Raw genomic sequence first — 2,477 nt, 5'->3', positions numbered from 1 at the left:
AAACGCGATGCAAGCGAGATGTAGTCAGACACACACCACTTTAAGCAGCGATGCAAACGCGATACAAACGCGATGCAAGCGAGATGCACTCAGACACACGCAACTTTAAGCAGCGATGCAAACGCGATACGAACGCAATGCAAACGCGATGTAAACGCGATATAAACGCGATAACAACAACATCTGAATAATGTAAAAAAATTGCATTTTTCGCGAGAAATCTGAATTAAGTATGCAATTTTGATTACTGTAGAAAATGATAAAGTTATGTTGGAATCTAGTGTTATTATAGTTTAAAACATAGGACAATAAACTGAGATTCCTTAAAATTCTTAAAAATGCAATTATATTTATTTAATTAAAATAAAACGTTAATATACACTTTTTGCACATTTTGAATCATTTTTGCAAAATGAAAAATGATCGCAAAAGTTTTTTGCCATACATTTTGTATGTAAAATGATTCAATCCTAGTTTTTTGGAAAACTTACCTTAATCATTAATTTACGAATTGTTTGGTAATTGATGTGGAACTATATGCATAGTGAAAACTTTAATTTGACGAAAAAAATGAAGATCGGTTGAGAATTGTAGCAGCAGTTAAAAATTTAAACTTTCGAAATCTTTAACTTCCATTTTCTCGAAACTTACCAATTGTGACTTGGATCTTTTCATTATAACTACGTCCAATTAAAGTCTTCATCGAACACTAAACGTCAACAATCCCGCCGATGTTTTTTTTTACATTTTTTTCTATTATAGGGACGCTTCGTCAATACTTTTTTGTTTATACTAGAATATCGATCGAATATTTAACAGTGAAATACTAGTAAAAATTTGGTATTAATACGTGTGGTAACACCAAAGTTATTTGTAAAACAGTTCACCAATCGGGTACTGTAATTTACTGGTATCTATAGCCACCAGTGACGTAAATGGCGTATTCAGGCGATGTGGTAGGTATGGCTACCAATAACTGTTTAATGTACCGACCTAATCAAAAGACAATGTCAAGTATGAAGTTTATTCGTATCATACGTCAATTTATTTGGTATCGGACAGACAACACCTTATAGGCAACACCTTAATTACGACAGGGAGTCAAGAGAGAGGCGTTATGACAATACGTGAAAAACTGATAAACGTTGTGGTGGTAGAGCGGGGTGCGTACTGCTTAAAACAAAACAAATTTTCTATGTTTATTGTTCATAACTTCGTTTTACTACTTTCTTTTTCATTTTGTTTTATTATTATGCTATTTTTTGTAATTGTTTGTGATTCATGTGATTCCACATTATAATAAAAAATTTAACTTTATTTTTAAATTGTGGACACAGCACCTGTATTAGTATCAACCAACGATATTACAAGTACTTAAAAAATCACTGGTGTCAACCATAGACGAGAATTGATGTGGTATTTAGACAACTTAGTTCGCAACACAGTTCACTGATGTTTGGCGGTCTAAGGAAGCTACCTTGCCGCGTCATTTGACCTCAGATTGGTAAATTTTCTTAGACTTGTGTGGTTAGGAATTTCAGTAGCTCTAATAATATAATGATCGATATCGATAAAAACAATACATACGTTAGGGTGTCTCGTCTACGGTATGACCCTTTTCAATAGTCATATCTCTGCCCTTTCATGCTGAGGTAGTACTGTTTGTGGCGTCACATTTGTAATTGGTTGTACATTTCGACGTGTTAGGATTGAAGACTGACGTTGTAGGACACGTGTAATTGTAAGATAAAAAGTCATTTGTGGCCGTGTCCAAGACGCAAAGGGTGTAGTTTTTGCAGCTGGTGTCACTTTCATCTGGGAACCGCCCGGCGCCTGTGTCTGTGCAGTTAATCTGAGCGTCCACTTGGCCCTGCCATAAATACACAAGGCACAAGACCTGCAAAAAGGAATCAATTTTATTATTATACCAACTGACGGGACAAACAAGTCGTGTACCTGGTGGTAAGCGATACGCCTATAAATAACAAAGATCAGTGGACACTGGCACTGCGCCCGACACCCTGAGACATAAGTTCATAAGTTCAGAAGTCCGATGTGTGTATAATTTCACCAAGTATAAAGTTTTTTTACCCATCTTTTTCAATCCATCGTACTGATACATCCCACTCCCACACACCCCACGATAGTCCAACACGGGGAGTACACATATAACATTTGTGAACTTAAAGCAAGCGAAACAAAGTCAACTTACGAGAAGAACACCGAAACAAATCTTACACTCCATTCTGCCGTCTGCTTAAATTTCTGTGATAACCCTGACTTTTATACCCAAACTATTTACGAGTACCTCCAATAAGGATTACCTAATTGCGGCAATACTAGTGTTGTTAACAACTTAATAAAATCTGTTGACACTAAAGCCCAATTGCTCAAACGTCCATTAACTTTACTGCTCCGTTAATTTACATGCCATCATTCGTTTGATATAGTTTATTTTTGAAATAAAATAGAAGAAC

This window comes from Hyposmocoma kahamanoa, unplaced genomic scaffold, assembly GCF_003589595.1.
Source record: "Hyposmocoma kahamanoa isolate Upper Pololo Valley unplaced genomic scaffold, ASM358959v1 87, whole genome shotgun sequence".
In the NCBI taxonomy this organism is placed as follows: Eukaryota; Metazoa; Arthropoda; class Insecta; order Lepidoptera; family Cosmopterigidae; genus Hyposmocoma; species Hyposmocoma kahamanoa.
Note: the sequence above shows the minus strand (reverse complement) of the source record.